Genomic DNA, 9,595 nt, shown 5'->3' with positions numbered 1-9,595 from the left:
CGCTAACTTGAATAGTTTAGCTAAAGCGAGTCTCAATACCTGATTTTCGGCAAGCTCGCACGGGCCCCGCAGGGATTCGCAGCTCGACTTACCCTACGTCTCGAGACATGCTTATGATAATTATGTGCGCATATTAATAGTGCGATCATACCAGCACTAATGCACCGGATCCTATCAGAACTCCGCAGTTAAGCGTGCTTGGCGAGAGTAGTACTAGGATGGGTGACCTCCTGGGAAGTCCTCGTGTTGCACCTATTTTTTTTTTTTTTTTTTTTACGTCGTGCTTACCCTCGTTCTTTAAACGACGCTATCTTGAATAGTTTAGCTAAAGCGAGTCTCAATTACCTGATTTTCGGCAAGCTCGCACGGGCCCCGCAGGGATTCGCAGCTCGACTTACCCTACGTCTCGAAACATGCTTATGATAATTATGTGCGCATACATTAATATGTGCGATCATACCAGCACTAATGCACCGGATCCCATCAGAACTCCGCAGTTAAGCGTGCTTGGCGAGAGTAGTACTAGGATGGGTGACCTCCTGGGAAGTCCTCGTGTTGCACCTATTTATTTTTTTTTATTTTTTTTACGTCGTGCTTACCCTCGTTCTTTAAACGACGCTAACTTGAATAGTTTAGCTAAAGCGAGTCTCAATGACCTGATTTTCGGCAAGCTCGCACGGGCCCCGCAGGGATTCGCAGCTCGACTTACCCTACGTCGCGAGACATGCTTATGATAATTATGTGCGCATATTAATAGGTGGATCATACCAGCACTAATGCACCGGATCCATCAGAACTCCGCAGTTAAGCGTGCTTGGGCGAGAGTAGTACTAGGATGGGTGACCTCCTGGAAGTCCTCGTGTTGCACCTATTTTTTTTTTTTTTTTTTTACGTCGTGCTTACCCTCGTTCTTTAAACGACGCTATCTTGAATAGTTTAGCTAAAGCGAGTCTCAATACCTGATTTTCGGCAAGCTCGCACGGGCCCCGCAGGGATTCGCAGCTCGACTTACCCTACGTCTCGAGACATGCTTATGATAATTATGTGCGCATACATTAATATGTGCGATCATACCAGCACTAATGCATCGGATCCTATCAGAACTCCGCAGTTAAGCGTGCTTGGCGAGAGTAGTACTGGATGGGTGACCTCCTGGGAAGTCCTCGTGTTGCACCTATTTATTTTTTTATTTTTTTTACGTCGTGCTTACCCTCGTTCTTTAAACGACGTAACTTGAATAGTTTAGCTAAAGCGAGTCTCAATACCTGATTTTCAGGCAAGCTCGCACGGGCCCCGCAGGATTCGCAGCTCGACTTACCCTACGTCTCGAGACATGCTTATGATAATTATGTGCGCATACATTAATAGTGCGATCATACCAGCATAATGCACCGGATCCTATCAGAACTCCGCAGTTAAGGTGCTTCGGCGAGAGTAGTACAGGATGGGTGACCTCCTGGGAAGTCCTCGTGTTGCACCTATTTATTTTTTTTATTTTTTTTACGTCGTGCTTACCCTCGTTCTTTAAACGACGCTACTTGAATAGTTTAGCTAAAGCGAGTCTCAATTACCTGATTTTCGGCAAGCTCGCACGGGCCCCGCAAGGATTCGCAGCTCGACTTACCCTACGTCTCGAAACATGCTTATGATAATTATGTGCGCATACATTAATATGTGCGATCATACCAGCACTAATGCACCGGATCCTATCAGAACTCCGCAGTTAAGCGTGCTTCGGCGAGAGTAGTACTAGGATGGGTGACCTCCTGGGAAGTCCTCGTGTTGCACCTATTTATTTTTTTTATTTTTTTTACGTCGTGCTTACCCTCGTTCTTTAAACGACGCTAACTTGAATAGTATAGCTAAAGTGAACCTCAATGACCTGATTTTCGGCAAGCTCGCATGGGCCCCGCAGGGATTCGCAGCTCGACTTACCCTACGTCGCGAGACATGCTTATGATAATTATGTGCGCATACATTAATAGGTGTGATCATACCAGCACTAATGCACCGGATCCTATCAGAACTCCGCAGTTAAGCGTGCTTGGGCGAGAGTAGTACTAGGATGGGTGACCTCCTGGAAGTCCTCGTGTTGCACCTATTTATTTTTTTATTTTTTTTACGTCGTGCTTACCCTCGTTCTTTAAACGACGCTATCTTGAATAGTTTAGCTAAAGCGAGTCTCAATTACCTGATTTTCGGCAAGCTCGCACGGGCCCCGCAGGGATTCGCAGCTCGACTTACCCTACGTCTCGAGACATGCTTATGATAATTATGTGCGCATACATTAATATGTGCGATCATACCAGCACTAATGCACGGATCCTATCAGAACTCCCAGTTAAGCGTGCTTGGCGAGAGTAGTACTTGGATGGGTGACCTCCTGGGAAGTCCTCGTGTTGCACCTATTTATTTTTTTATTTTTTTTACGTCGTGCTAACCCTCGTTCTTTAAACGACGGTAACTTGAATAGTTTAGCTAAAGCGAGTCTCAATTACCTGATTTTCGGCAAGCTCGCACGGGCCCCGCAGGATTCGCAGCTCGACTTACCCTACGTCTCGAGACATGCTTATGATAATTATGTGCGCATACATTAATATGTGCGATCATACCAGCATAATGCACCGGATCCTATCAGAACTCCGCAGTTAAGGGTGCTTCGGCGAGAGTAGTACTAGGATGGGTGACCTCCTGGGAAGTCCTCGTGTTGCACCTATTTATTTTTTTTATTTTTTTTACGTCGTGCTTACCCTCGTTCTTTAAACGACGCTAACTTGAATAGTTTAGCTACAGCGAGTCTCAATTACCTGATTTTCGGCAAGCTCGCACGGGCCCCGCAAGGATTCGCAGCTCGACTTACCCTACGTCTCGAGACATGCTTATGATAATTATGTGCGCATACATTAATATGTGCGATCATACCAGCACTAATGCACCGGATCCTATCAGAACTCCGCAGTTAAGCGTGCTTCGGCGAGAGTAGTACTAGGATGGGTGACCTCCTGGGAAGTCCTCGTGTTGCACCTATTTATTTTTTTATTTTTTTACGTCGTGCTTACCCTCGTTCTTTAAACGACGCTAACTTGAATAGTATAGCTAAAGTGAACCTCAATGACCTGATTTTCGGCAAGCTCGCATGGGCCCCGCAGGGATTCGCAGCTCGACTTACCCTACGTCGCGAGACATGCTTATGATAATTATGTGCGCATACATTAATAGGTGTGATCATACCAGCACTAATGCACCGGATCCTATCAGAACTCCGCAGTTAAGCGTGCTTGGGCGAGAGTAGTACTAGGATGGGTGACCTCCTGGAAGTCCTCGTGTTGCACCTATTTATTTTTTTATTTTTTTTACGTCGTGCTTACCCTCGTTCTTTAAACGATGCTATCTTGAATAGTTTAGCTAAAGCGAGCCTCAATGACCTGATTTTCGGCAAGCTCGCATGGGCCCCACAGGGATTCGCAGCTCGACTTACCCAACGTCGCGAGACATGCTTATGATAATTATGTGCGCATACATTAATAGGTGCGATCATACCAGCAGTAATGCACCGGATCCTATCAGAACTCCGCAGTTAAGCGTGCTTAGGCGAGAGTAGTACTAGGATGGGTGACCTCCTGGGAAGTCCTCGTGTTGCACCTATTTTTTTTTATTTTTTTTACGTCGTGCTTACCCTCCTTCTTTAAACGACGCTATCTTGAATAGTTTAGCTAAAGCGAGTCTCAATTACCTGATTTTCGGCAAGCTCGCACGGGCCCCGCAGGGATTCGTAGCTCGACTTACCCTACTCGCGAGACATGCTTATGATAATTATGTGCACATACTTTAATAGGTGCGATCATACCAGCACTAATGCACCGGATCCCGTCAGAACTCTGCAGTTAAGCGTGCTTCTGCGAGAGTAGTACTAGGATGGGTGACCTCCTGGGAAGTCCTCGTGTTGCACCTATTTATTTTTTTATTTTTTTTACGTCGTGCTTACCCTCGTTCTTTAAACGACGCTATCTTGAATAGTTTAGCTAAAGCGAGTCTCAATTACCTGATTTTCGGCAAGCTCGCACGGGCCCCGCAGGGATTCGCAGCTCGACTTACCCTACGTCTCGAGACATGCTTATGATAATTATGTGCGCATACATTAATATGTGCGATCATACCAGCACTAATGCACCGGATCCTATCAGAACTCCGCAGTTAAGCGTGCTTCGGCGAGAGTAGTACTAGGATGGGTGACCTCCTGGAAGTCCTCGTGTTGCACCTATTTATTTTTTTTATTTTTTTACGTCGTGCTTACCCTCGTTCTTTAAACGACGCTATCTTGAATAGTTTAGCTAAAGCGAGTCTCAATTACCTGATTTTCAGCAACCTCGCACGGCCCCGCAGGGATTCACAGCTCGACTTACCCTACGTCTCGAGACATGCTTATGATAATTATGTGCGCATACATTAATATGTGCGATCATACCAGCACTAAAGCACCGGATCCTATTAGAACTCCGCAGTTAAGCGTCCTTGGGCGAGAGTAGTACCAGGATGGGTGACCTCCTGGGAAGTCCTCGTGTTGCACTTATTTATTTTTTTTATTTTTTTTTACGTTGTGCTTACCCTCGTTCTTTAAACGACGCTATCTTGAATAGTTTAGCTAAAGCGAGCCTCAATGACCTGATTTTCGGCAAGCTCGCCCGGGTCCGCAGGGATTCGCAGCTCGAGTTACCCTACGTCGCGAGACATGCTTATGATAATTATGTGCGCATACTTTAATAGGTGCGATCATACCAGCACTAATGCACCGGATCCTATCAGAACTCCACAGTTAAGCGTGCTTGGGCGAGAGTAGTACTAGGATGGGTGACCTCCTGGGAAGTCCTCGTGTTGCACCTATTTATTGTTTTTATTTTTTTTACGTCGTGCTTACCCTCGTTCTTTAAACGAGGCTATCTTGAATAGTTTAGCTAAAGCGAGTCTCAATGACCTGATTTTCGGCAAGCTCGCATGGGCCCCGCAGGGAGTCGCAGCTCGACTTACCCTACGTCGCGAGACATGCTTATGATAATTATGTCCGCATACATTAATAGGTGCAATCATACCAGCACTAATGCACCGGATCCTATCAGAACTCCGCAGTGGAGCCTGCTTGGGCGAGAGTAGTACTAGGATGGGTGACCTCCTGGGAAGTCCTCGTGTTGCACCTATTTATTTTTTATTTTTTTTACGTCATGCTTACCCTCATTTTTTAAAAGACGCAATCTTGAATAGTTTAGCTAAAGCGAGCCTCAATTACCTGATTTTCGGCAAGCTCGCACGGGCCCGCAGGGATTCGTTGCTCGACTTACACTACGTCGCGAGACATGCTTATGATAATTGTGTGCGCTTACTTTAATAGGTGCGATCATACTAGCACTAAAACACCGGATCCCATCAGAACTCCGCAGTTAAGCGTGCTTGGGCGAGAGTAGTACTAGGATGGGTGACCTACTGGGAAGTCCTCGTGTTGCACCTTTTTTTTTTCTTTTTTTCTTACGTCGTGGTTACACTCGTTCTTTAAACAACGCTATCTTGAATAGTTTAGCTAAAGCGAGCCTCAATTACCTGATTTTCGGCAAGCTCGCACGGGACCCGCAGGAATTTGCAGCTCGACTTACGTTACGTCGCGAGACATGCTTATGACAATTATGTGCGCATACTTTAATAGGTGTGATCATACCAGCACTAATGCACCGGATCCCATCAGAACTCTGCAGTTTAGCGTGCTTGGGCGAGAGTTGTACTAGGATGCGTGACCTTCTGGGAAGTCCTGGTGTTGCACCTTTTTTTTTTAACGTCGTGCTTACCCTCGTTCTTTAAACGACGCTATCTTGAATGGTTTAGCTAAAGCGAGCCTCAATGACCAGATTTTCGGCAAGCTCGCACGGGCTTGCAGGGATTCGCAGCTCGACTTACCCTACGTCGCGAGAGATGCTTATGATAATTATGTGCGCATACTTTAATAGGTGCGATCATACCACCACTAATGCACCGGATCCCATCAGAACTCCGCAGTTAGGCGTGCTTGGGCGAAAGTAGTACAAGGATGAGTGACCTCCTGGGAAGTCCTTGTGTTGCACCTTTTTTTTTATGTCGTGTTTACCCTCGTTCTTTAAACGACGCTATCTTGAATAGTTTAGCTAAAGCGAGCCTCAATGACCTGATTTTCAGCAAGCTCGCACGGTCCCCACAGGGATTCGCAGCTCGACTTACCCTACGTCGCGAGAGATGCTTATGATAATTATGTGCGCATACTTTAATAGGTGCGATCATACTAGCACTAATGTACCAGATCTCATCAGAACTCCGCAGTTAAGCGTGCTTGGGCGAGAATAGTACTAGGATGGGTGACCTCTTGGGAAGTCCTCGTGCTGCACCTCTCTTTTTTTTTTTTTTACGTCGTGCTCACTCTCGTTCTTTAAACGACGCTATCTTGAATAGTTTAGCTAAAGCGAGCCTCAATGACCTGATTTTCGGCAAGCTCGCCCGGGCCTGCAGGGATTCGCAGCTCGACTTACCCTACGTCGCGAGACATGCTTATGATAATTGTGTGCGCATACTTTAACAGGTGCGATCATACTGATGAGATATTTTGGAGGAAAAATAAATCTCTTCCAAAACACCCAAATATAACCGGCAAGTGCACCGGGTCGCATCAAGTAATAAAAACTCACGGGGGTGAGGTCGATCCCACAGGGATTGATGGATCAAGCAATTTTAGTGGGTGATTATTTTAGTCAAGCTAACATTGAGTGGTTGGGTGAAATTTTGAGAGCAGAATGTAAAATGCAGAGAATTTAAAGTTGCAGAAAATAAATATACAGAAACTTAAAGTGCAAGAAAAGTAAATTGCAGAAACTTAAATTGCAAGAAAGATAAAATTCATTAAATGTAAAGGGGAGTGGGTGCAGGAAAACTAAAGAGAGCAATAGATCAAGCAACTGGAAATGTAAATTGCAGGAAGAATAAAGGAAATTGGATGCTAGGAATTAAAACAGAATTTAAATTGTGAAGTGCAGTGAAGTAAGGAACGCTCATATTCTCAGCTTAATTGCAAAATAAAATTGTAGATCTCAGGGAATCAAAGAGACTAGAAAACGAGTCTAGATCTCAAGCCCTTCCTTGATTCAACAGCAGACAGATTGAAGAAGAAATGAAGATGGAAGCAGTAAATGAAAACTTTGATTCAAATCCCAATTTCTGAAATTATGCAAACAAGCAAAACAAAGAGAAATCTCAAAGGGAGAATGAAACAGAATTTCTTCAATTCTCCACTCAAGATTCAAGACAAGAACGTAAACTAAGAGAGAGCTCTCTAATCCTAATGCTCCCTCGTGGAGCCAGCCTCCTCACAAATATGAAAATGATGCCTTATATAGGCTTTACAAAATGGAAATGAAAATGAAATTAAAAACAAATTACAATTAAATGAAATTCCTATTTTATCTATTTCTTGTGCCTTTGAGTGATGATCATTTGGGCCCTTGCTCTTGATGGAATTGGGTTGATAAAGGCCTTGGTTGATTGCTCTTGGAGTTTGAGGTAGAACCAAAGTGAACCAATTGAACCGGGTTTGAGGTTAGCCAAAGTTGGACCTAAAGTTTGAGCCAAAGTTAGGGGTCTAACTTTGACTCCAACTTTTCACATTAGCAAACACAATCTGCTGGTATGGACGTTGGTGCCAACGTTAGGGGTCTAACTTTGACCCTAACGTTGGCAATGCCTTGTGCACATTTATGGCGCCAACTTTTTCCTCTTGTCATGTTGCCAATTTTATGCCCAATATAGACTATCATATATGGTTGGAAAGCTCTGAATGTCAGCTTTCTAACCCACTTGGAATCACTTCAATTGGACATCTACAACTCATGTTATGATCATTTGAAGAGGGCATGGTCGCTGGCTTTGATGTGCAGCGTTTGAGGTAACGTTAGCCCTCAAACGTTGGCGAAAACGCCAGTTCTGGAGGCTCAAATGTATTGTCCACCCCATACTATTATACATTGTTGGAAAGCCCTGGATGTCTACTTTCCAATTCCGTTGGGAGCACATTATTTGGAGCTCTACAGCTCGAGTTATACTCCTTTGAAGGTGCAGAGGTCAGTTGGCCTCACTGCAGGTTGCCACCATGTTCGTTTATACACATTGCGGGGAAGTTTTCTCCCTCAATTTTAGTGTCCACCATGCAGTGCCATATATGCTTGGAAAGCTCTTGATTCCTACTTTCCAATGCTTCTTGAATCACCTCATTTGGAGCTCTGTAGCTCAAGTTATTCTTGTTGGAAGTATACCCCTTGTATGCCTTGTGGTGTGTGGCGCCAACGTTAGCCTCAAAGTTAGGGGGCTAACGTTGGCGCAAACATTGGCCCCTCTCCCTTATGTTTTCATGTGCCAACGTTAGCCTCCAAGTTAGGGGGCTAACGTTGGCGCAAACGTTGGTGCCCAGGGGAGATCTTCTCAAGTTCCAACGTTAGCCTCCAAGTTAGGGGGCTAACGTTGGGGCTAACGTTGGCCCTTCTCCCTTATGTCTTCATGTGCCAACGTTAGCCTCCAAGTTAGGGGGCTAACGTTGGCGCAAACGTTGGATGGCCAGGGAGGAATTCATGTGCCAACGTTAGCCTCCAAGTTAGGGGGCTAACGTTGGCTCAAACGTGGGGAGCCCAGGGAGTAATCTTCATGCCCAACGTTAGCCTCCAAGTTAGGGGGCTAACGTTGGGGCTAACTTCATGCCTCCAGGTTCAATTTCACTTATTCCTCTCTTCACTCCTAGCCATTCCTCTTTGCTTCAACCTTTCTCCAAGCTTTCTTCACCTATAATTAATCAACCAAACACATCAAAGCTATGCTCAAAATCATGAGATATTCATTCTTTCATAATATGTGACAATTTTAGCATAAAACCTCATGAAATAGCATGAATTCATACATGGTTGATTAAATCAAAGGAAACATGAAAATCTACCCAATTGGCTTGCTTATGGCTCAAGAAAGTGCATAATTCAATTAAAAACAAAAGAAAAAGGCTAGTTAAAATAGGCTAAGATGACTTGTCATCAAATACCAGCACTAATGCACCGGATCCCATCAGAACTCCGCAGTTAAGCTTGCTTGCGCGAGAGTAGTTCTTGGATGGGTGACCTCCTGGGAAGTCCTCGTGTTGCACCTTTTTTTTTTTTACGTCGTTCTTACCCTCGTTCTTTAAACGACGCTATCTTGAATAGTTTAGCTAAAGCGAGCCTCAATTACCTGATTATCGTCAAGCTCGCACGGGACCCGCAGGGATTTGCAGCTCGACTTACCCTACGTCGCGAGACATGCTTATGACAATTATGTGCGCATACTTTAATAGGTGTGATCATACCAGCACTAATGCACCGGATCCCATCAGAACTCTGCAGTTCAGCGTGCTTGGGTGAGAGTTGTACTAGGATGGGTGACCTTCTGGGAAGTCCTGGTGTTGCACCTTTTTTTTTAACGTCGTGCTTACCCTCGTTCTTTAAACGACGCTATCTTGAATAGTTTAGCTAAAGCGAGCCTAAATGACCTGATTTTCGGCAAGCTCGCACGAGCC

General features: G+C 45.0%; 20 non-coding genes and 3 pseudogenes across 20 annotated transcripts; all 23 read left to right on the top strand.

Moving 5' to 3' along the window:
• The first annotated feature begins 137 nt into the window (after positions 1-137).
• LOC112699259 (5S ribosomal RNA) lies at positions 138-255 on the top strand. Its single transcript, XR_003152360.1, has one exon. It is a non-coding gene; the product is annotated as a 5S ribosomal RNA (ribosomal RNA).
• A 191-nt stretch (positions 256-446) lies between these two features.
• On the top strand, positions 447-564 carry LOC112699036 (5S ribosomal RNA). Its single transcript, XR_003152161.1, has one exon. It is a non-coding gene; the product is annotated as a 5S ribosomal RNA (ribosomal RNA).
• Positions 565-753: 189 nt separating this feature from the next.
• On the top strand, positions 754-873 carry LOC112699400 (5S ribosomal RNA). The gene has a single exon (XR_003152470.1). It is a non-coding gene; the product is annotated as a 5S ribosomal RNA (ribosomal RNA).
• A 187-nt stretch (positions 874-1,060) lies between these two features.
• On the top strand, positions 1,061-1,177 carry LOC112699407 (5S ribosomal RNA). The gene has a single exon (XR_003152475.1). It is a non-coding gene; the product is annotated as a 5S ribosomal RNA (ribosomal RNA).
• A 188-nt stretch (positions 1,178-1,365) lies between these two features.
• Positions 1,366-1,481, top strand: LOC112699502 (5S ribosomal RNA; annotated as a pseudogene).
• Positions 1,482-1,672: 191 nt separating this feature from the next.
• On the top strand, positions 1,673-1,791 carry LOC112699063 (5S ribosomal RNA). The gene has a single exon (XR_003152186.1). It is a non-coding gene; the product is annotated as a 5S ribosomal RNA (ribosomal RNA).
• Positions 1,792-1,983: 192 nt separating this feature from the next.
• On the top strand, positions 1,984-2,101 carry LOC112699045 (5S ribosomal RNA). The gene has a single exon (XR_003152169.1). It is a non-coding gene; the product is annotated as a 5S ribosomal RNA (ribosomal RNA).
• Positions 2,102-2,292: 191 nt separating this feature from the next.
• On the top strand, positions 2,293-2,408 carry LOC112699457 (5S ribosomal RNA; annotated as a pseudogene).
• Positions 2,409-2,598: 190 nt separating this feature from the next.
• LOC112699358 (5S ribosomal RNA) lies at positions 2,599-2,716 on the top strand. The gene has a single exon (XR_003152434.1). It is a non-coding gene; the product is annotated as a 5S ribosomal RNA (ribosomal RNA).
• Positions 2,717-2,908: 192 nt separating this feature from the next.
• Positions 2,909-3,027, top strand: LOC112699061 (5S ribosomal RNA). Its single transcript, XR_003152184.1, has one exon. It is a non-coding gene; the product is annotated as a 5S ribosomal RNA (ribosomal RNA).
• Positions 3,028-3,217: 190 nt separating this feature from the next.
• LOC112699044 (5S ribosomal RNA) lies at positions 3,218-3,335 on the top strand. Its single transcript, XR_003152168.1, has one exon. It is a non-coding gene; the product is annotated as a 5S ribosomal RNA (ribosomal RNA).
• A 191-nt stretch (positions 3,336-3,526) lies between these two features.
• On the top strand, positions 3,527-3,645 carry LOC112699076 (5S ribosomal RNA). Its single transcript, XR_003152198.1, has one exon. It is a non-coding gene; the product is annotated as a 5S ribosomal RNA (ribosomal RNA).
• Positions 3,646-3,833: 188 nt separating this feature from the next.
• On the top strand, positions 3,834-3,952 carry LOC112699172 (5S ribosomal RNA). The gene has a single exon (XR_003152289.1). It is a non-coding gene; the product is annotated as a 5S ribosomal RNA (ribosomal RNA).
• A 191-nt stretch (positions 3,953-4,143) lies between these two features.
• Positions 4,144-4,261, top strand: LOC112699279 (5S ribosomal RNA). The gene has a single exon (XR_003152366.1). It is a non-coding gene; the product is annotated as a 5S ribosomal RNA (ribosomal RNA).
• A 190-nt stretch (positions 4,262-4,451) lies between these two features.
• On the top strand, positions 4,452-4,570 carry LOC112699018 (5S ribosomal RNA). Its single transcript, XR_003152144.1, has one exon. It is a non-coding gene; the product is annotated as a 5S ribosomal RNA (ribosomal RNA).
• Positions 4,571-4,762: 192 nt separating this feature from the next.
• Positions 4,763-4,881, top strand: LOC112698838 (5S ribosomal RNA). The gene has a single exon (XR_003151972.1). It is a non-coding gene; the product is annotated as a 5S ribosomal RNA (ribosomal RNA).
• Positions 4,882-5,073: 192 nt separating this feature from the next.
• LOC112699188 (5S ribosomal RNA) lies at positions 5,074-5,192 on the top strand. Its single transcript, XR_003152304.1, has one exon. It is a non-coding gene; the product is annotated as a 5S ribosomal RNA (ribosomal RNA).
• Positions 5,193-5,381: 189 nt separating this feature from the next.
• On the top strand, positions 5,382-5,500 carry LOC112698641 (5S ribosomal RNA). Its single transcript, XR_003151786.1, has one exon. It is a non-coding gene; the product is annotated as a 5S ribosomal RNA (ribosomal RNA).
• Positions 5,501-5,690: 190 nt separating this feature from the next.
• LOC112699373 (5S ribosomal RNA) lies at positions 5,691-5,809 on the top strand. The gene has a single exon (XR_003152448.1). It is a non-coding gene; the product is annotated as a 5S ribosomal RNA (ribosomal RNA).
• Positions 5,810-5,988: 179 nt separating this feature from the next.
• LOC112699397 (5S ribosomal RNA) lies at positions 5,989-6,107 on the top strand. The gene has a single exon (XR_003152467.1). It is a non-coding gene; the product is annotated as a 5S ribosomal RNA (ribosomal RNA).
• Positions 6,108-6,285: 178 nt separating this feature from the next.
• LOC112699099 (5S ribosomal RNA) lies at positions 6,286-6,404 on the top strand. Its single transcript, XR_003152220.1, has one exon. It is a non-coding gene; the product is annotated as a 5S ribosomal RNA (ribosomal RNA).
• A 2,665-nt stretch (positions 6,405-9,069) lies between these two features.
• LOC112699505 (5S ribosomal RNA) lies at positions 9,070-9,190 on the top strand (annotated as a pseudogene).
• Positions 9,191-9,371: 181 nt separating this feature from the next.
• Positions 9,372-9,490, top strand: LOC112699308 (5S ribosomal RNA). Its single transcript, XR_003152389.1, has one exon. It is a non-coding gene; the product is annotated as a 5S ribosomal RNA (ribosomal RNA).
• Positions 9,491-9,595: the final 105 nt, after the last annotated feature.

The sequence above is a fragment of the Arachis hypogaea genome, chromosome 6, assembly GCF_003086295.3.
Source record: "Arachis hypogaea cultivar Tifrunner chromosome 6, arahy.Tifrunner.gnm2.J5K5, whole genome shotgun sequence".
In the NCBI taxonomy this organism is placed as follows: domain Eukaryota; kingdom Viridiplantae; phylum Streptophyta; class Magnoliopsida; order Fabales; family Fabaceae; genus Arachis; species Arachis hypogaea.
This window is presented reverse-complemented; position numbering and strand designations above follow the sequence as displayed.